The sequence below is a fragment of the Kogia breviceps genome, chromosome 1 (assembly GCF_026419965.1).
Source record: "Kogia breviceps isolate mKogBre1 chromosome 1, mKogBre1 haplotype 1, whole genome shotgun sequence".
In the NCBI taxonomy this organism is placed as follows: domain Eukaryota; kingdom Metazoa; phylum Chordata; class Mammalia; order Artiodactyla; family Physeteridae; genus Kogia; species Kogia breviceps.
The window spans coordinates 24,441,272-24,463,827 of record NC_081310.1 but is presented as its reverse complement, the minus strand read 5'-3'; the positions used below and the strand labels follow the sequence as shown (position 1 = coordinate 24,463,827).

Sequence of the window (22,556 nt, the reverse complement as noted above, 5' to 3'; positions counted from 1 at the left end):
CCTTAATTTCTCTTTCAGATTTTTCATCATTGGTGTATAGGAATGCAAGATATTTCTATACATTAACTTTGTATCCTGCAACTTTACCAAATTCATTGATTAGCTCTAGTAGATTTCTGGTGGCATCTTTAGGATTCTCTATGTATAGTATCATGTCATGTGCAAACAGTGACAGTTTTACTTCTTCTTTTCCAATTTGTATTCCTTTTATTTCTTTTTCTTCTCTGAATGCTGTGGTTAGGACTTCCAAAACTATGTTGAAAAATAGTGGTGAGAGTGGACATCCTTGTCTTGTTCCTGATCTTAGAGGAAATGCTTTCAGTTTTTCACCATTGAGAGTGATGTTTGCTGTGGGTTTGTCATATATGGCCTTTATTATGTTGAGGTAGGTTCCCTCTATGCCCACTTTCTGGAGGGTTTTTATCATAAATGGGTGTTGAATTTTGTCAAAAGCTTTTTCTGCATCTATTGAGATGATCATATGGCTTTTATTCTTCAATTTGTTAATATGGTGTATCACATTGATTGATTTGTGTATATTGATGAATCCTTGCATCCCTGGGATAAATGCCACTTGACTGTGGTGTATGATCCTCTTAATATGTCATTGGATTCTGTTTGCTAGTATTTTGTTGGGGATTTTTGCATCTATATTCATGAGTCATATTGGTCTGTAATTTTCTTTTTTTGTAGTATCTTTGTCTGGTTTTGCTATCAGGGTGATGGTGGCCTCATAGAATGAGTTTGGGAGTGTTCCTTCCTCCGCAATTTTTTTGGAAGAGTTTGAGAAGGATTTGTGTTAGCTCTTCTCTAAATGTTTGATAGAATTCACCTGTAAAGCCATCTGGTCCTGGGCTTTTGTTTGTTGTAAGGTTTTTAATCCCAGTTTCAATTTCAGTACTTGTGATTGGTCTGTTCATATTTTCTATTTCTTCCTGGTTCAGTCTTGGAAGGTTATACTTTTCTAAGAATTTGTCCATTTCTTCCAGGTTGTCCATTTTATTGGCATAGAGTTGCTTGTAGTAGTCTGTTAGGATGCTTTGTATTTCTGCGGTGTCTGTTATAACTTCTCCTTTTTCCTTTCTAATTTTATTGATTTGAGTCCTCTCCCTCTTTTTCTTGATGAGTCTGGCTAAAGGTTTATCAATTTTGTTTATCTTCTCAAAGAACCAGCTTTTAGTTTTATTGATCTTTGCTATTGTTTTCTTTGTTTCTATTTCATTTATTTCTTCTCTGATCTTTATGATTTCTTTCCTTCTACTAAGTTTGGGTTTTGTTTGTTCTTCTTTCTCTAGTTCCTTTAGGTGTAAGGTTAGATTGTTTATTTGAGATTTTTCTTGTTTCTTGAGGTAGGCTTGTATTGCTACAAACTTCCCTCTTGGAACTGCTTTCACTGCATCCCATAGATTTTTGGATTGTTGTATTTTCCTATGTTCATCCATTCTTTTCTGGAGTTCCCTGAAAATCTTTATGATTATTACTTGGGACCCCAATGTTCGAATCAGATCTGACTGTCATAGAGAATTACTGTAGTCTGCTAGAGACCCAGAATCTTAGGGTTGTTAAGAATCCTAATGATTATCAGTTACTTCCCAAAGATCCTGAAACCATCTATACAGTTCCTGCTGAGGGATTTCTGCTTGAATACCTTGTATGCTGAGAAATTCATTATATTATAAAGCAGTCAGGCCATTAGTTCATTAATTAAATATTTACTGAATGCATTCCCTAGGCAGGCACTAGGACTACAAGGTGACAAAAACTTAGACCCAGTACTTAAGAAGTTTATAATTCAGAACAAACTTCTCTTCTGTGTTTGTTCGTTTGTTTATTTGTTAAACAGGGCCATATACTTTGCTTCTGCTAATGGTACTAATCAGTACTCTCCATTCCACAGGTCACCCAGCATCTGGGTGAATTACAGGCACAGTGTTATAGTCCTCTCTCAGACTCAATCAACCTCACCCTAATTATTCCTAGAAAAGTGCATTCTAATTCCCCTGCGGCATTTAGAAATGGCTTACACAGCATTTTTCCAAACCCTCTTCTCCCCAGAGGACTCTTTACAGTCAGTCATTTTTCTAGTTGACAAATTGCTTTTCCTCTGCCTTTCCATTTTAGGTTTCCAAATTCTGCCTCTAGGTCCCTTTCAAAACCTGTAATTAGATCACTCAGGGGCTGAGCTGCTGTGGAGTGTCTGTGTCCTTCTCCATATTCATCTTGGAACAAACCCACACCAGAACTCACTTTTCATTGCAAAATTTGCCTGTGCTTCTTATTCTAAAACCATTGCATCTGAAAAATGGCCACCCATCTCAAAGACACCCTCTACTTTGTGTTACCAATTCAAAACATAATTTGTGTCTAGAAACCAGGGTGCTTTCTAAATTGTTTTGGAAGATATTCTAGAATGTCAGTTTAAAACTGTCAGGATTATCTTCCCTGACTACTCTCCTCCACTCCAGCCCCCAGCTCTCTTCATTCTCCCTCATTTAGAGTCCTAGGTCAGACCACAGATCAGCTTAATCTTTGCTCTCAGCTTCACCAGAAAGAATTCCTCTCTGATTAATGTGTCAAACTTCGCTGTAAAGTAGGCATTTGCAGATTAATAAGCAAAAGTTATTTCTCAATGTCCCAATTACAACTTTTAGGCAAAACCCATTGTGTTTTTAAGCTCCATTTAGCACTCAGTTCCTTCTACTAGTCTGTCCTGTTCTCACCGGCCCTGGGATGTTCTTGTGATGTGAGGGGAACCAAGTAATTCGTGCCCACTGGGTACCTGATCTACACTAGCCCATTAAGTCCTCTACACAATCCTGGGAGACTGGCTCTACTATCTCAATGCCAAAGATAAGGAAATGAGGCAGAATCAGGTCAAGTTACCTGTCTAAGACCTCCAAACTGGCAAGTGGAAAACAAATTCACATATGTCTGACTCCAAAGCCAAAGTTTTTTCTACTGCTTCAGCTAATTAACTTCCTTATTTGAAAGTTGGAATTATTCAGGCAAATAACCTTGGACAAGCCAATTAACCTCCTCTGAACATCAGGTTCCTTCCCAAATGAAGAAGTTGGACTAAATGGATGCTAGGGTCCTTTTGTCTCTTACATGCTCTGCATTCCTACTGCACTTAGGCTAGCTGATTCTGGAGGAAGAACTTACACCAAACTTAAGCCACAGCAACAGCAGTAATATTAACACTAACCATTTATTGAGTGCCTACCCTATATGAGGTGAATTATAACTTTACTTATTTTAATCCTTCTAGTACATTCTACTTATCATCCCTATTTTATAGATGAGGATGACAGAAGTTAGAAACATGCCCCAAATGACACGGCCAATAGAAGCAGACCCAGGGGTATCTGATTTCCAAGCCCATGCTCATGGGCCCACTATGCTATGTTTGGGGAGAGGCAGGGGACATAAGGAGGGCAGGCATTGTGAGAAATGGTCATTTAGTGACACAGAAATGTATACAGCTGGCAGGATGATCATATGTAACTCAGTTGGGATGAGGAAGGGTTGTTCAGATATCCAGGTAATTAAATCCCTGTCCTAGTCTCTGCCACTTTGCTCCCAGCTCTAGGCAGATGTGTTCCTTGCTTCCATGCACAGAATGTTGCCCTGGCAGGCACTTGGCCTGGGAGAGCTTTGCTTGGTACTGAGTCTTGCTCCCAGAGGACACTTAGACCCAAAGTCACTAAAACTTTCATCTCACTGTTGTTGTTTTTAATCTCATCTTATTACTGAGTCCAAGATTTTCTGACCTCTCTGAACTTTAGCCGAAACTGTCAGACCCCTGGTCCAAGCCTTACCATGGCCAGTACATTTTGGGGGCTGCCTGAGTTTCGGTGTGCAATAAGTAGGGCTTCCGGGAGTATGAAGTCATCACAGCTATAATGGAAAAGAAAAATGGGTCTCTGAAGAATAAGCAAGGATCCATCAAGGGTTATTCTAAGCTGGTCAGCTGACTGAGAAGGACTGGCCAATTATGAGGGAGGGCCTGGGAGTGATATGAAGGCTGCCATCTGTGGGTATAAAGGTCCCACAGCCCCTGGGGAAGGAGGTCAATTCAGATTTACAAAGGCCGGTGCATGGATGGCCTGGTGGAGCACAGGCATGGACTTTGGGACCAGGTAAAACTGTATTTGGATACTACTTGCCTACTTCCCTTTTCTGGCTTCAATGTACAGCCCCCGTCAATAAAATGAGGATGACTAGAACTTCACAGTGTGGCTATAAACATTAGAAATAATCCCCACAGTACTTTAAGCACACTGGAGAAACAGAAAGGAGGCAGGGCCTGTTGTCCATACTCTGAAGGAAACAATATGAGAAAGGGTTTTTTCCTGCCATGAGTACTCAAGCAGCCATCACCATTTTTCATGCTGTTTTGCTTGTCCAAGAATTGGGGCATGACCATTTGGTGAGTAAAAGTTGACAATACTTCTGGGCACTAAAATTCAGAATGAAGTAAGTCTCTGGAATAAAAAAACAGCTTCTTGAGACTGCTGGAAGACACCACTCAGAGCTTCAGTGGAGGAGTCATACAGCTTTTTACATGGGGAATTTTTAAAACCTGCCTTTTCTCCACTTCAAACTAGAGATCTAATTATTGCCTGAAGATCACTATTATCCAAGAGAATAAAGGAATAATAGGTCAAAACCAGAAAAGGGAAAGGACAAATCAGTCATAGTAAAAAGAAAGTCACCTGTGAAGTGGGGCAGGATGGTGACCATGTAGGATAAGAAATGGACCCACCAGTCATGCAGGTAAGGGCTTTGCCCCAGAATTTTCAATAGTGCCCCCTTTAATTCTCAGAGATGTCCCAGTGTGAATGATAAACTCTTTGGTCACCTAGTAGTCATGTGGAATCTAGAATATCACTCACACATTTATGTGATGGGAGGGGGAAAGTATACATGCTGTTTGGGCTACAAAGCCCCAGGCAGGTGGACACTTAGAGAAGGAACTTCCAGAACCTTGCTCTCTAAGCCCAAGCACTCTTCCTCATATTTTTACTAAGTCCCTCTGATTTTTTACTTAAGCCCATTTTCTGGCTGGTGAAATGAAGTGGAGAAAATAGGAGAGTGTGGGATGAGGCAGAGAGGGGAGAAAAAGCCCAAGAAATCATAGGATCGTCAGTTGTTTTATACTATGAAATCAAATGGGGAAATGGATTGAATGACTGTGTTTGTCTGTGGCAGCTCTGTTTGTCTTTCTGGAAGGCAGAAGTATTGTTTAGGGAGTGGAGAGCATTAGTCAACAGCTTGGCTTGGCCTGACTCAGTGGCACCTTTGAACCCTCTCTTGTTCTAGGGTTCCTGGGAAGTGTCCGAAAGGAGCTCACCAGTTTCTGACCATTGCAGACTCGACCGTCTCAGGATTTGGTATTTGTCCAAGTTCCACTGGAAGTAAGGATGTGTATGTGTGTGTCTGGTGGGTGGTGTGGGTGTACCACCCTGATCCAGGAAGTGCACAAAAGCAACCCCTCCCACTCCGGCCACACCCAGCTGGCCCCCTGTGTTCTATTTTAAAAGCCCCAGCATAGCCTGATCTGAGGTCTGTCCATTCCATCCCCTTCTTGTTTACTGGAACATTGGGTCACTGCAGTGCAGTGGAATGCAATCTCTGGGCAATTCAGCAAGGCCAAGGCGGGCCCTACCAGGCGTCATGTCATTGCACTGTTTTTCCTCCCCTCCCACTGAGCTTTCTTGGAAGTTCTGAGCCAGGCTCAGTATGTATCTCCCGAGATGCATTCCAAATTCCCAGCTGCTTGCAACTTAGCAAGCCTCACTGCCCCTCCTTTTAAAATCCAGGTGCCCTAAAAGGTTAGAAGAAACCTGCACCAAGGGGTGTCCCAGACTCCTGGTGTGTTTGCTACTGCCTGCTGTCACACAGACTTCAGACACAGTGTCCCCCCTAAAAAGCAAAGAGGAAAATCATCTCTGTTGAGATACCTTTGTGGCCTGGCAAACTTGCGTCTAGTCTGTGCATCCGTCCTAGCTGAGGGGAACTGGGGGCAGCTTTGCTGCCGTTTTTCCTCCTGAGTACAGGTTTCATGTGATTCTTTACCCTCCTGAACTCCCAGTGATCTATCCCAGACCTCCTCCTTATTTCCCTCCAACCTTCCTGCCTCCTTAATTTCTTCCCTTCAGTGTTTTCTCCCCTCATCATGATCCCTTTATCCCTTCCTGGACTAGAGGAAATCATGGGGGACGGGAGAAATAGCCAAACACATAAATTATGTAAAAATCATACTTGTCTCATTAAGGGTAAAAATGGTACCTATGCCTTTTAGATTTGTTCTTGCTCTTGAATTATATATTGACTTTTAGGATTCTTTAAAAATTTTATTTATTTTTTGGCTGTGTTGGGTCTTGGTTGCTGTGCACAGGCTTTCTCTAGTTGCGGCGAGCAGGGGCTACTCTTCATTGCAGCGCACAGGCTTCTCATTGTGGTGGCTTCTCTTGTTGCGGAGCACAGGCTCTAGGCGTGCAGGCTTCAGTAGTTGCAGCACGTGGGCTCAGTACTTGTGGCACGTGGGCTCTAGAGCGCAGGTTCAGTAGCTGTGGCTCACGGGCTTAGTTGCTCCGCGGCATGTGGGATCTTCCCAGACCAGGGATCGAACCCATGTCCCGCTGCATTGGCAGGCAGATTCTTAACCACTGCACCACTAGGGAAGTCCCTTGATTCTTCAGGATTGAGCGCTGGTTCCCCAAGTGTGGTCCCCTGACCTGTAGCAGCAGCCTCACCTGGGAACTTGTTGGAAATGCACATTCACAGGCCCTAGACCAGACTTGCTGAATCAGAAACTCTTGAGCTAAAGCCCAGTAATCTGAGTTTTCACAAGCCCTCCAGGTGACACTGATGTGTGCAAAAGTTTGTGAAACGCTAGGGTAGAGGATTCTCCATGGGGTTGGGGACAGGGGAGGTTTGAGGTTTCCCTCTGCTCTCCAGATGTCAGAATCAGTGTGAGGAGAATACAGCCTGTGCCATGCTCCTGAGGGCTGGCTCATGCACCTTGCTTCTCAGGCAGGGGCAGGTGTGAGAGTGAATGTGAGGAGAAGCACCGAGAGGTGGTGGTAACACTATTGGAAGCCCTCAGTGAGCTGGCTTCATGGGCCAACCCTTTGGAAGGGGGCTGGAGCTTCCTGATCTTCTTGTGTCCAGCACCCCTCTAAGAGCATGTCATGTAAACCATCACTCAGCTTCTCATCTGCTCTCAGGCAACTAAGCCAACCACTAGTTATAGACGGAAATTGTAGAGTTTATTACTTTTATCTTTTTCTTGTACTAAATCAAGCACTAACTAGAAACATGCTCTTCATCTTGCCAATTCTTTCCTTTCTATTCTCCAGAAGAGCCCCTAAGATTATTAAGAGGATTGGGATCTATGAGTCTAGACTGGCGACATCCAGCTCAGTAGCTTCCAGCTACATGTGGCCATTGAGCAATTGAATTGTGGGTAGTCTGAATTGAGACATGCTGAAAGCATAAATACACACCATATTGCAAAGGTATAGTCAAAAAAAGGTGTAAATTATTTCATAAATATTTGTTTATATCAATTACATGTTGAAATCGTAAGTTGGACGTATTGGGTTACATAAAATATATTAACATTAATTTCATCTATTTATTTTTACCTTTTAAAATGTGGCTATTGGAAAAATTAAAATTATAAATGTGGCTCATATTTGTGACTCACATTTTATTTCCATGGGGCAGTGCTGGTCTGGTTAGCTGGGGGCTCTGGTCAAACCCAGGATTTTTTTTTTTTTTTGGCTGTGTTGGGTCTTTGTTGCTGCACGAAGGCTTTCTCTAGTTGCAGTGAGAGGGGACTACTCTTCGTTGCGGTGTGCAGGCTTCTCATTGTGGTGGCTTCTCTTGTTGCGGAGCACGGGCCCTAGAGCCACACGGTCTTCAGTAGTTGCAGCACGTGGCTCATTAGTTGTGGCACATGGGCTCAGTAGTTGTGGCTCACGGGCTCTAGAGCACAGGATCGGTAGTTGTGGTGCATGGGCTTAGTTGCTCCACGGCATGTGGGATCTTCCCAGACCAGGGATCAAACCCATGTCCCCTGCATTGGCAGGCAGATTCTTAACCACTGAGCCACCAGGGAAGTCCGAACCCAGGATTTTAAGTAAGACTAGTGGATATGCCAGGAGCAAATACAAGGGAGCATGTATAAACTATAACATGTACAGCATGTTACATAAGGCAATGTAGCCTAAAGCATGGCAACTGATCTCCTGAACCTTGGAGCTAGACATACTAGGGTTGTCTAGATTCTGCCACTTACTCAGTCAAGTAACTTAACCTCTCTGAATTCCAGTTTTCTCATCTGTAAAATGAATTGTCTTGGTTCCTAACTCAAAGTGCTTTTGCAAGAATTAGTTAAGACAATGACTGTAAAAGCCTGAATACTATTCCCAGCTGTTAATAAGTACTCAATAAATACTAACTCTCCCTAAGTAAGAAGAAATTGTATTACTAGATGGTATTAGATACTCATGGTGGAACCTTCATTTTGGAGGGTCCTTAACATTTTAGATGGATTCTCCTCTATCTGGAATGGTTTGTGTAGCATCCTACTCAAAATATAGAGTGAATATGTTACCTTTTCAGTGCTTCCTCAGCTGGAAATCCACAGCTGGCTACGGACCCCACCCCACCACTTCCTACTGTGGTACTTAAGGTCCTCAGAGTGAAAAACTGGATTACATAGAGGATTGCTCCTGGACAGAGGCCCTGGTTATGGTCACAAAACTTGACAGTTTATATGGCATGGACTGGACGGACTCTGACAGCAACAGAAGACAGAGTCCTTCTTGAATCAGGGAAATAGAGTCTCTTCACTAGCAAATATAGTACTCCAGGTGAGTAAAGTCAGGGTTGGGTGGAAATGGGAACAGAATGTTATGGTTCTGGCTTTTAAGATTTATGGATGAGCCCTGAAAGAAGAGCTTTAGTCCTTCTGTTCATAAGAGCACAGAACATCTAGTTTAGATTTTCCCAAAGACGAGGCATAGCTCTCACAAGTTTTCATGGAGGCAAGGATGAGATAAAAGGGTAATAGTAAGATGAAAAGACAGTGGAAAAAACAAACGACAAACAAACAGAAAAAGGTGCTGCCTGGCTCCACTTTGAAAGACCCTAAAAGCATCCAGTCAAAGTAGCATATCTCCAGGTACAAAGTCTCTGAGATCCCAGAACACTGACACCATGATAAAACCTGAAACTGTTCCTTAGGCATTAAAAAAAAAGATCCTGAGTTTCCAGCCATGGCTACTACTCAAAACAACTACAAGAGTGAAGAAGCAGAGACCGTGCAAGGTATTTCCATGCAAGCTGAGTGTTCTGGATATCTGCTCTGGGCAGTGTTCAATCTTTAGAAAAGAAGCAAAGTGATGTGCTTGGCTGAGAAAGGGATTAAAGAGTCTTTGGTCTCTTTCTGAATTGTACTACTTAATTTATCATCATCACCATCATCATTGTCATCGTCAGCGCAGTGCTTCCTACATGCCAGAAACTTTGCTTTCTTTGATTGATCTCATTTAATTCTCTGGGAAGCTCTATGAGGTAAGTGCTATTATTATGCCATCTTCATGAATGAGGAAACAGAAGCTTAGAGACATTAAGTAACTTGCTCAAAGTTACACACATCCCTGTCCTGGGCTTGCTGGGACTTCCATGCTCAAGAAACAGAGAGGCAAACTGAAAGTGCCTTATTATAGATCACAAAGGGAATCCCTGGATCAGAAATTCTGAAACCTATCTCAACCCTAGGGCCCCTTTTTATAAGAAATATTTTATAACACCACATTTACTATCTTGAAATGAAATTCAGATTATATAACCCACTTAACACACTATATTTGAAAACCAATATTCAGTCATAAAGAGACATTAAAGGAGTGTATGTTATAATAAAGTAGTATACATTGCAATATCTAAACATTCAAGCATGATGAAATCATCAGATGCTGGCACCTATGTATAGAATCACCATGGAAACCACAGCCACGAATGCTGACAATTCAAATACCACAAGTAGTACTGATATAGATCATATGATTATCTGGCAAGATAAGCAACTCCTAGTAAATTTCTAAATAAACAAAGTATAATTTTACCTTGATTTATATGTGGATTACATTCTGGCAAAATTCAGTGTGTATTAATTTAAAACATGCGAATAATACTTTGTGTTTATATGTAAGGTGGAGTTAAGTTCCAGATCATATAAATTTTTCAACTGTATCAATATGTGGTAGGACATTCAAAGGGTGGGACAATGTTTTTATTGGGAGGGAATTGTTCTAGACATTATAAGACATTATGACATCTAACCCATATCTCTGCCAAGAAAAATGCCAGTAATATCTCTGCCCCAATTATTGGGCCACCAGAGACTCCTTGTAAATTTCCAAACACCTTAGGAAAACAGTCCTCAACCTTGGCTTTAACTCAGATACTGACACTAGGGCAGCAACTGCAGAGCCTCTGATATAGTCGGTTAGGGCCAATGCCTGGTCATAAGGGTTTTTAGAAACTGCTCAGTTGATTCTGTGTAGTAGCCAAGGCTGAGAACCATGCCATAAGGGAGGTTCTGCTCTTTTGAGCATTGTTGCCTTAGCTGAGTCAGATCACCAGAACATCGACCTGACAGGCTTTCTTTCTGCCTCATGGAGCTATTTCCTGTCAGATAGAGCCCAAGGGCCTCCTAACCTAAGGAACAACCTCTCTAATTATAAAATGGGACAGCGGGTATGCAGCTCTAGGCTCTGAAAAGTCAAAGACATACTTTCAAGAAATCCCAAGAGTTGGGTAAATGATTAATCGTTTACTTCCAAATTTAGAACAAACAGAAAAACATAGTTTAACTAAATTACAAAACAAATCAACCAGTGACTGATTATTTAGGAAATAAACTTGTACTACATTGCGACCAAACACCTTCTAGAACCTCTAGTCATCCCTCCTTAGGCCTAACTTGGGCCTTTAACTTCGTAGGAAAAATAAAGTTATAGTCTTTCTTCAGTTGTCTACTAAACCCTAAATCAGGAATGGTAGATACATTTATCTCCAGTGCTAACTGTAAACAGATCAGATTTGTCTGCCTGGAGAGGACTTTGAAGTCTGATCCAGGCTAACTGAACAGTGCTGTAGTGGGTTGGTTAGTGATACCTGTCATGGGCACAGGATGGGGAGAGGAAAGGAAGTGCCCCATTCCTCCCGTAGACCCTAGTGGAAGAGGCACATTTCTCAAAAATAACAGGTGAGCTTCTCAGTCCTGGTCAGCTTTTGGAACCTGATTGGATTTTATTACCATCATCATCATCATTCAATGAGTTTCCATTTATTGAGGTATAGCTATGCACTGCACATTCATTACCTCATTAATCCTTACAACTCTACAAGATAGGCATTTTCATCACAGTCTGCGATCCCATAGCTCATGGAAGGAACTAATCATCTAATCTGTGGTTGCTTGATGCTCAAGTCCCACAGTACAATAAATAATATGGAGTGAAATGTGGCCTCAGACCATCCTCCAAAGCTCTAATGTTATTTATCCTGCATCCACATCCCCAGGATTCTTGCTCAAATGATACAAGATTCAACAAATACCAAATGATAATACACATACTTATTTCTCAGTATTTTCCCATTATTTCCTGGTACTGCATCCTGTCCATGTACTTAAGCAAAAAACTTAAAACATATGGCAGGGATGTTTGTGCTAATAAACTTACTTTGCTTTGTGTTTTTCCTTTGTTGAAAACATTTTTAAAATGTTCATTTTCCTGTGACGGTCCAGAATAATAGAGGGAATCCAATTCATTGACATAATTCAGCACCTAGAAGGGTGTTGGCACATAATAGACATTTAATAACTATTTAAAATGAATTAATCAATGCAATTGACATTTTTGTCCAAGAGCAAATGATTAAGTTTTATGAAATTAAAATGTTTAATTTTGATGAAATCCAATTCATCAATTTTTTCTTTTATGAGTTATTTATTTATTTTAAACAGTTGACTTTTTAAAAAATAGATTTTTTAAAGTTTTATTTATTTATTTTTTTGGCCACGCAGCTTGTGGGGTCTTAGTTCCCTGACCAGGGATAGAAGCCTAGGCCCTCACCCTCAGCAGTGAGAGTGTGGAGCCCTAACCACTGGACTGCCAGAGAATTCCCCTTTTATGGTTTATTTTTTGTGTGTTAAATCTAAGAAGTTTTGGCCTTACCTAAGGTCACAAAAATTTTCACCTATGTTTTCTTCTAGAAGTCTTATAGTATTAGCTTTTACATCTAGGCCTATGATCCATTTAATCCATTTTTGATTATTAAGATTTGTGTAGAGCTTAGGGTCAGCTCTCTAAACACATCTTCATCTGCTCAGCACTGAAGAGGCAGTTTAAGAGTATGGATAAAATGCTTCCTGTCTTAGAACATGGTCTAAAAGTTGTTCTTCCAGAAAAGTGTCTCATGGCAATGTCAAATTTATCGTTTCACACTTTCTTGTAAGAAGGGGTGCGTCCCTCCTTTTCTTGCCCTCTCTTCTACAGTCTCCAGAAACAGAAAACTGTAGTTTCTCTGTCTGTTTCAGAATAACAATGTCACAAGCAGAAAAGGAAGTATTAATCAATACTTTTTAAAAAACATCTTAATTGGAGTATAATTGCTTTACAATGGTGTGTTAGTTTCTGCTTTATAACAAAGTGAATCAGCTATACATATACATATATCCCCATATCCCCTCCCTCTTACGTCTCCCTCCCTCCCACCCTCCCTACCCCACCCCTCTAGGGGGTCACAAAGCACCGAGCTGATCTCCCTGTGCTATGTGGCTGCTTCCCACTAGCTATATCTATTTTACGTTTGGTAGTGTATATATGTCCATACCACTCTCTCACTTCGTCCCAGCTTACCTTTCCCCCTCCCCGTGTCCTCAAGTCCATTCTCTCCGCCTGCGTCTTTATTCCTGTCCTGCCCCTAGGTTCTTCAGAACCTTTTTTTTTTTTTTTCAGATTCCATATATATGTGTTAGCATAGAGTCTTTCCACGCTTCATCTGCTTAACCAGATATTTAACAGCCCCGAGCAGCACTCTTTTGAGTAAACCCTGAGAGGCCGTCGCAGGCGGGTGGTGGCTACCGCGCTTGCCGCTGAGGGCGGGACAGAGGGCGTCCCTGAGCGTGTGCTGCGAGGCACGGAAGGGGCGAGCGGGCGAGCCAGCGGCCCGCGCCCTCCGCCTGCAGCACCAGTCAGGCCCCTCGCCGCCCTGCCGCCCCGCGCCGAGGCCACGCTGAGCCGCGCTGGGGCGGGTCCGGGCCGTGCCGCTCACCGTGTACTGTGTGCGGAGAGACCTCCTCGAGGTGCCCTTTTCCCTCCAGGTCGACGCTGACTTGGAGCTGCATAACTTCTGCGCTGTGCGATCTCGAGTCCGGCATCCCAGCTGCCGAGGGCCAGATCGTCTCCACTGAGAGGCCTCCCCATAGACTGCCAGGGATTACTGGCTGCTTAAGTCTTAAAAGATGGCCACGTTGGGATTTTAACGAAAGAAGGAGAATGCAGACCCTCGACTTTCCGTGCAGTTCCCAAACTTACCCCGAATAGACTTGCGTAGTTTATCAAAAGACTTTCTTCAAAGGAATATAATTGGATATTTTTAGTCAGCAGTACTTCCCAAAGTGAGAAGTGTGAAAGGAGAGGGGAGATATGCTAAAAGCCACTTTATTTTGAGGTACTTCTTTTTATAGCCTATTTTACTCATGTGTATAAAAAACCCACTTCCTGGGCTTCCCTGGTGGCGCAGTGGTTGAGAGTCCGCCTGCCGATGCGGGGGACACGGGTTCGTGCCCCGGTCCGGGAAGATCCCACGTACCGCGGAGTGGCTGGGCCCGTGAGCCATGGCTACTGAGCCTGCGCGTCCGGAGCCTGTGCTCCGCAAAGGGAGAGGCCACAGCAGTGAGAGGCCTGCGTACTGCAAAAATAAATAAAAAAATAAAAAACCCACCTCCTAATAAAGATCAACATTTATAAGAAAAAAAGAAACAAAAGACAAACAAACAAAAAAACCAACTCTGGGAAGTGCCAGCCACCAGGAGCCCAGCAGTCCCACTCATCTCCTGGAAAAATAGCTTCATCAGGGCTTGGACAATCCAGCCTTGTTCTGATACCTATTGCTGGCCAACTCCCCCACGAGCTGTCCTTGCTGGAGGAATGCAATCCACCCTGGCAGATGCTCTGCTCAGAGGACATCTTGAGAAATCTTTTAGGATCCTGGTGGGGCAGCAACAGGACCGATCCAGGAGAGAGCAAGAAAGGATTCATCTCTTTTCTGTGGATCCTTTTGATCTTGAAGCTCAGGTAAAGATAGAAGAAGATATAAGGCAACAGAACATTGAGGAAAACATGACAATAGCTATGGAAGAGGGTCTGGAAGGTTTTTGCTGAGTAGTGATGCTTTATATTAACCGCAAAGTGAATGAACGTCCTTTGAAAGCCTTTGTTGACTCAGGTGCCCAGATGACCATTATGAGCCAAGCTTGTGCAGAAACGTGTAATATTGGGTTGGACAAAAAGTGCTTTCAGTTTTTAAGTAAAACTAAAAGACACATATTTTCATTTTCACCAAGGACTTTATTGAACAATGTATTCACCCTTTTGTTCCACTACCTTTTGCCATTTTTCAGGCAACTTCATAAATCCATCTTCCCAAAACTTTTCATCTTTTTGAGCAAAGAATTGTTCCAGGTGCCTTTTATAGTCTTCCAGGGAATTGAATTTTTTTCCATTAAAAGAATTTTGTAAAGACCTAAATAAATGGAAATCTGAAGGTGCAATGTCTGGTGAATACGGCGGATGAACTGGAACTTCCCAGCCAAGCTCTAACAGTTTTTGTCTGGTCATCAAAGAAACATGTGGTCTTGCATTATCCTGATGGAAGATTATGCATTTTCTGTTGACTAATTCTGGATGCTTTTCGTCGAGTGCTGCTTTCAGTTGGTCTAATTGAGAGCAGTACTTTTGGGAATTAATCGTTTGGTTTTCCAGAAGGAGCTCATAATAGAGGACTCCCTTCCAGTCCCACCATATGCACAACATCACCTTCTTTGGAAGACGACCGGCCTTTGATGTGGTTGGTGGTGGTTCATTTCACTTGCCCCACGATTTCTTCTGTTCCACGTTATTGTACAGTATCCACTTTTCATCGCCCGTCACAATTTGTTTTAAAAACAGAACATTTCCATTACGTTTCAATAGAGAATTGCATGCGGAAATACAGTCAAGAAGATTTTTTTCACTTAACTTATGTGGAACCCAAACATCAAAGTGATTAACATAACCAAGTTGGTGCAATGATTTTCAACGCTTGATTTGGCTATTTTGAGTATGTCGGCTATCTCCTGCGTGATATAATGTTGACTGTTCTCAATTAATGTCTTGATTTGATCGCTATCAACTTCAACTGGTCTACCCAACTGTGAAGCATACTCCAGCGAGAAATTTCCAGCACAAAATTCACAAACCACTTTTGACATATTTATCAGTCACAGCACCTTCTCCATACACTGCACAAATCATTTTCTTGCATTTCAGTTGTGTTTTTGCCTTTCTTGAAGTAATCAAGCATAATATGCCAAAAATTAATCTTTAGTATTGAACAGGGTACACAAAAATTCACCAATTTTTGTAAGTCTTTTTTAAAATGCATGCTGATATGACAGCTGTCACATACAATCTAACAAAATTGTTTAGAATGATGTTAAAGACAACTAAGTACTACTAGAGCCATCTTACATAAAAAAAGAACGAACCTTTTGGCCAACCCAAAATAATGAGTCTGGTGGACCGTTGGTGGACACCCAGAAGATTATTGGAAGGGTACATCTAGTTCAGGTAAAAATTGAAGGCGATTTCCTGGCGTGTTCCTTCTCTATACTTGAGGAAGAGCCCATGGACATGGTTCTGGCCCTGGACATGCTGAAATGGCATCAGAGTTTCACTGACTTCAAGAAAAATGTACTCGTGATCAGCATCACAGGCTCACAGACCACCTTTCTTCCGGAGAGGGAGTTACCAGAGTGTGCCCAGTTGGCATATGTGACCAGGCAAGAGGAAATACAGCCAAAGGAGGTTGCAGACCAAGAATTAGCAGAAGCCCTTCAGAAATCTGTAGAGGATGCAGAGCGTCAGAGGTCATGATGCATGTCGTGTGTGTGTACTGAAGCTGGAATGGGCCCCAGAACAGAGATAAGAGGTAAAGAAACTGCCTCACTGGGAATGTCATCATTACCAACGTCTGGTGGATTTAACCATCAAGCCCATCCTTCAGGAAGGATTCCTGAGATTGGTAATCCTCCAAATCTGGCTCACTCTGTCTCTGCTTCAGTTTACCCCATCAAGCCCAGTGACCCAGACAGCATTGAACCTAAAGCTGTGAAGGCTTTGAAGGCTTCAGCTGAATTCCAGATAACCTGTGAAAAGAAAGAACATCTTCCTCTACAGGATCTTTCTGATTGTGCTTCCTCAATAGACAATGCTCCAGCAAACTGGAGTCCAGCTACGCCTTTGCAGAATTCACTTGAAGAAGTCATTGTTGCAGAAATCTAGCAAAATCTGCTGAAAGAAGCACCCAGGGCCTCAAATTTCATCTCCACACAAGACAGGAAGCTAGGTTATTTGTCACAGCTACTAGGATGCAAGAACCACAGAGGCTTATCAGTGAAAATGGTTGGCATCCAGAATATCAGTACCTGAGTCAGGTAAATGGCCTTCAGCAGCATGAAGAACCAAGGAATGAACAGCATGAGGTTATACAACAATATGCTCCGCATGACCAAGAACATCTTTATAATAGAGGGGACCTTGAACTTCTTGGAGAAAAACAACAGAATCAACAAAGAAGAGTTGATTTGGAAGCTACAATGAAAGGAGACAGTTTACAGTAGAATGGGGACCTTCCAGGTACAGAGAAAAATATTCTACCTTCAGGATGCTTTGGCTGCTCAAATTCAGAAACATTTGTGGAAGTAGATACAGTAGAACAGTCCCTAGTTGCTGTGCTTATTTCAGCAGGCAGTCAAAATACCAATGTCCAGAACATCGGTGCATCTGATCTCACCTTAGATAATCCCTTGATGGAAGTAGAAACATCAGAATGTAACCTTTCCCCTGAAATTTTGAGTAATTCCATTTCCACTCAGGATTTACAGCTTCTAGAAAGTAATGTTGAAATGTCTAGAACAAATAAAGAATATGGGAATTGCCCTCCTCTTTAAGTCTCTGTGGCAGTGGTCAGCCCTCTGCAGAGTCAACAGAGGAATCTTGCTCATCTATAACAGCAGCCTTGAAGGAACTTCATGATCATTTTGGTCATTAATAGTAAACCAGCTTGAGAAAACACATCTGAAGAAGTTATCTGTCAATCAGAGATAGTAACTAAGGGCAAAACCGGTATTAAGGACCATTCTGAAAGATGGTCCCCAAATGAGCATCTTACAGCTACCCAGAGTAAACAGTGTTCCCAAGTCTCCTTTCATCAGACCATATCTGTATCAGTGAAGACAGAAGAATTAACAGACACTTCAACTGATGCTGGAGTAGAAGATGTAGAAAATATTAACTTCAGAGGTCCATGTGATAGCCTTTTAACTGATAAGGAAGGTGTCCCCAAATCTAGGGACTCAATAAATGAGAGCAGGGCTTCCCTGGTGGCCAGTGGTTGAGAGACCGCCTGCCGATGTAGGGCACACGGGTTCGTGCCCCGGTCTGGGAAGACCCCACATGCCGCAGAGCGGCTAGGCCCGTGAGCCGTGGCCGCTGGGCCTGAGCGTCCGGAGCCTGTGCTCCGCAACGGGAGAGGCCACGACAGAGAGAGGCCCGCGTACCGCAATAAATAAATAAATAAATAGATGAGAGCAGTTCTGTCACTCTAGCCTCAGCTAAAATGTCTAATTAACTACACTGCACCTTAGGTGTAGAAATTTCACCCAGACTTTTAGCAAGTGAGGAGGATGCACTCAATCAGACTTCTGAGCAAACAGAATCCTTGTCACCCAGTATCACATTGGTTAAAGATTCAAGTCAGGGCACACAGAATCCAGTGACAGACAGGCCTGAGACCAGAAAAAATGTTCTGAAGCTGCAGGGCCACTTCTAGAATTTGAACCACCTACCAGCCATCCATCGTCAAGTCCCTCTTTTCTTACATAATTAATTTTTTCTGCTGCAGACATTGACCAGATTCTCCGTGCTGGCTTTACTTTTCAGGAAACTCTTGGGCCTTTGCATTGAGTTGGTGGAAATGCAGACCTTGCACTTATTGTTTTGCTAGCAAAGAACATTGTAGTTCCTATATAAGCATGGAAAAGTGGGCTAGACATTACTCCATTCCCTTAAAAAAAGCTACACACACACACACAAACACACACACTCACTGCATATACAGTATATGTCGAAACCTGCAAGCAGAATATTGAGCCAGATTTTTTTAAAATATGTTTTTTGGCCAAAGTAATTTTTGATCTCTCGACTGATGGATTTGTCTGTTCTATTTTTAAAAATTTGGGCCTTTTAAAATGTATTGGCAGTATGTGCATACAAAAGCTTTTTATTATCATTAAGATGATGTAATCTGGAATAAAATTGATGGTATTGTGTACAGCATAAAAAGTAAAAATAAAAATAAAATAAAGTAAATCCTACATTGTCTGCAAAATAATCCAGGGCTTGAGGAACAGACAGACCACCAATAGTAAGCTGAGGCCTATGGGTGAGAAAGGGTGAGAGGTCAAGGACCCGCTATTCTGGTCAACCTCTGGCTATTTCAACTTTGAGCTGTGATACCACATGAACAAGACCTCTCTGTTTAGGGACTGTCATGGGGAATCAGGGGAAGGGGATATCTTAAGAAGGATCTTGTCCTCTGAATTCATACAGCTCCTGAGAAGACTTGATTTCATAGCTGGAATGGCAGCCAAGGTTCTGTCTGCTTACAATTACAATTGCACATTTATACCATATTTTTATTTCTCTGACCTTCTGGGAAGGACTGAGAAACAGGAAATGGACTTTGTTAGATCTTCATTAGATATATGGAAAAAACGTTTGCTTCTCACAGTTGAGCTTGTGTCCTTTACTGTTTGTTTCACATACTCATGCTCAGGATCACTCTACTGGCAGGAAGGACGTCCCCTGAGCTTTCAAATCCTACTTACCTATTGACCAAACTCTAACCCAAGTGTTTTTCTATGAATCCAACTACTCAGGCATTCTTAGTGATCTCTCTATTTCCTAGTCTTAAAAGAGGGCACTAATACCAGAAATAGCCAGGAGCTAGGAGAGATGCTGGGTGTATATAGAAAACTGAGACACAATACATACCTATCAGGAAACTTGCAGCCTAGTGAAGGGGTCAGATGCAGCAATAGCTTATTATAACACAGTGCTGTGGTAAGAGATGTGCATAGACAGCTAGGGAAGACAAAGGTTGGGTATCTAATACAGAACAGGCTAGGCCAGAGTACAGTATGGAGTCAGGGATGATTTTCTGGAGGAGGCAATAGGTTTTGTTGAGTTTTGAGATTAACTTGTTATAGACTATCAACAGGGTGGTTCCAGGCAAATCTGTCAAAAGCACAGAGGCATGAGATGGCATGGGAAATCCAGAGAACTACAGGTAGTTCAGTAACCCATAACCAGAACCTCTTAGCTCACTTTTATTTTATTTTTATTTCTATTTTTTATTTTTTACAGTAGGTCCTTTTTGGTTATCTATTTTAAATGTAACAGGGTGTACATGTTAATTCCAAGCTCCCAATTTATCCCTCCCCTCAACCCTTCCCCACTGGTAACCATAAGTTCATTCTCTAAGTTTGTGAGCCTGTTTCTGTTTTGTAAATAAGCTCATCTGTATCATTTTTTTTAGATTCTGCATTTAAGTGATATCATATGATATTTGTCTTTCTCTTTCTGACTTACTTCACTTAGCCTGATAATCTCCAGGTCCATCCATGTTGCTGCAAATGGCATAATTTCATTCTTTTTAATGGCTGAGTAATATTCCATTGTACAATATAATATGTTCCATATCTTCTTTATCCATTCATCTGTCGATGGACATTTAGGTTTCAGCTCACTTTTAACTGGTTTCCTTTAAATTTTTTCAAAGGAAACTAGGAGGGCTCTTTGATGGCAACATGCAATTCCTCATCTCAATTGTCCCAAGCAAGTTTGACTTGCTTGCTTGGGACAAGCAAGTCTGACTGGCCCCTGACTCAGTTCAACAAAATTGTCCAGAAATTTAGAAATCTTCTACTGTTACTTACACAGGTCCCTGGGGGATATCACTCCCTCTCCTTAGCAGTTTATCACAGGACCTCAAAAAATGTCTGCTCCTTGAGTTGTTCTGACAATTCAATCCTCTACACCTTCCTAGATTTCTAGTGATGTGTTAGAAAGCCTTACAGATTGGCTCCCTGAGGGGACTGGCCACCCTTAAGACAGCTCCAAGAGTGGCTGGAACATAAAATATAAGAGAGAAGTGGCAAGAAATGTGGTTACGCACAATATGAGTGGGAAACCAGATTATGAAAATCTTTGAAAGTAGACAGAGGGGCCAAAGGAAAATTAGACTGTTGACCTATAAACTGAGCCACACAGATGAAAACTTGCTTATTCTAATTGCTCTAAGGTACAAGCTGGTCCCTCCTACTGAATTATACATACATTTCCTGAGGGCAGAAGTCCTGCCTAATATTTCCTCTATGATTCTACACACATGTTCAAGCACATAGGAAGGAGTACAAAAATACATTGGTCAGTGGATTTGAATGGGCTACCAAGTGAGGCTGCATAGATTTTTAGAAAGGGATACCTTGCATTGCATAGAGTCAGATTTTTCAAAGGCAGGGAGGGGTAGAGTTTGTATGTTTATTTGAAGTCTGAGATCCTCTCCAATTACTCCAGCCTATTCTAAATGGCTGTTCTCTCAATTTTCCACCCTCTCCGCCACTAGGAGGCAGCATAATTTCCCTTTGCCCTCTGGGACAAGGATTCTCTATCCCATAATACATAGTACAAACATACATACATAATACACACAAAAATATATGTTCCACCTGAAGCTTTGACCTTGATTGACTGGAAAAATGTTGCCCGGTGTTTTGGCCAGTTGGCCCCAACGCTCAAGACAGAGGGTTCTGGAACAACACTCTGACCTCCAACTATCCCTGAAGGAGCTACCCCAATGAAAACTACTTTCTATGAAGCATCTGAATGGTACATTAATTCTGCAAGCAAACTGGTAAACTCAAACATTACAGAATCCTATATTGGGTAAAGAGGGTTTGTATGGGGTTGGCGGTCCTCTCCTGTTGGGTTTTATGCAACCTTGGACCCCTATGGAGTTTCCACAGAAAATCAGTTCAGGATGTGCTGGCCTCGTTTGTTGTAGCTTTCTGTCTATTTCTTAGTGGTTGCAATATAGTGGCACTTGTGCTTATGCCAGCAGCCTGAAGCCTTTTAGCAAACTAGAAATATAATGCCCTATTAAGAAGCCAAGGTATGTTCCAAGCATATTTTTCTCAATGCCTGCGTTTTCAGGATTACCTCTGCCTTGGTGACAGTGAAACTTAAGGAAAGCTATTTAATTTGATCATCATTGTCAATGTGCCAGTTAAACGGTGTTGGGGTGTCTCAGGCTGTCCTGGAAAAGATTTGTCAATCACTTTAGCAGAACTTCTCAAAGCTTGTGACATCAGAGGGTTTCAGGTTATTTCTGAGTCACAAGATGGGACAGCCAAGTCCAAGAACATGGTCGGCCTCACTCAGACACGCAGCTTCTGTCAAAGTTAAGTCTTGGGCTGGCCTCCTGCTTAAGCCCCTTTGAGAAAGATTTGCTTTGACAGGTGACTAGTGCAAAGACCAAGATTATAAGCTACTATATGTGTGGGGGGAGCAGAGACCATGCAAAGTTTTAGGGAGAAATTCAGCTTTTCTTCCTTTGAGCTTTGCTGAAATCTCTCCAGAGTTTTCAAAGGCAAAGTCAGCACTGTTCCTTTCATAAGCATGTACTGAGTCTGAACTCTTGCCAGGGCCTAGGACACAAGGGAAAATGAGACCTGGAATGTGGATTTGGCCATCACACCTGTTGTAAATGGGCTTGCACTGGGCTAAGGGACATAGCCAAAAACAAATCCTTTCCATGTGACACATTCATGAGAATAAATAATAAAAAATAAATGAAATACTACTTTTAAAAAGGAAATAAACATTAAAACAAAACAGAAAAATTGACTTGGATTTTTGGAGCTGCTATTATAATGGAAGAGTCACACATGTATATAATGAAAGAGATGATTATAATGTACAGAATTGCCACCCATATAAGTATTTTCTAAATTGCTATGAGAATGCAGAAGAAGGAGTTATTGACAGGAGTTTAACTCTCTTCCCACTGAGAATTTGCAATACTAATGACAGAGAAAGCCTGGTGGAATCACCTACCAGGAAGACAGTGGCCTTGATTCAGACAAA

The 22,556-nt window shown here is 42.0% G+C and overlaps 2 pseudogenes; both read left to right on the top strand.

The window, feature by feature from the left end:
* The first annotated feature begins 4,418 nt into the window (after positions 1–4,418).
* Positions 4,419–20,284, top strand: LOC136793487 (protein DDI1 homolog 2-like; annotated as a pseudogene).
* LOC131751207 (regulatory solute carrier protein family 1 member 1-like) lies at positions 16,302–18,380 on the top strand (annotated as a pseudogene).
* Positions 20,285–22,556: the final 2,272 nt, after the last annotated feature.